This window comes from Tupaia chinensis, unplaced genomic scaffold (genome assembly GCF_000334495.1).
Source record: "Tupaia chinensis unplaced genomic scaffold, TupChi_1.0 Scaffold000411_1, whole genome shotgun sequence".
Taxonomy (NCBI): domain Eukaryota; kingdom Metazoa; phylum Chordata; class Mammalia; order Scandentia; family Tupaiidae; genus Tupaia; species Tupaia belangeri.
Window position 1 is genome coordinate 69,175 of NW_006159916.1, and position 481 is coordinate 69,655.

A 481-nucleotide genomic window follows, 5' to 3' on the forward strand; every position below is an offset into this window, starting at 1 on the left:
AGTAATAATATAGGAAGGCCATGGGGAACTTGTATATTGGGTGGAATTAAGATTTTTTAACCATAGACATTGCATGTTCTTCAAAGGCCTGAAAAATAAAAATGGCACTAAAGGACAATCTTCCTAGGAGCAGTGAATAGAATGAAAAACATTGTTAAGTGATCAGCTCATGAGCGAGTCTGATGGGGAGATGTTGGCAGGATGGGACTGGTGTCAGGGTGATGGATGTGGACATGATAAGGAAAGAGGGATCCATTAGACTCATGAGAGGGCAGATTTGGGAAGAACAGAGGTGTTATCCTAGTAGAGATGGGATGGAAGTATTGGGTAGGGAAGAGATTGGAGTCTTTGTGATGATCATGGGATTTCTCTTCCTTTAAATCTCTCAGGTCCTGCTCTGCATTCAAATAAGAAGGCAAAGTACTCTGAATATATCCCTTGAAAGGCTTGTGCTACATAACAAGGTCCAATTCACCAACTT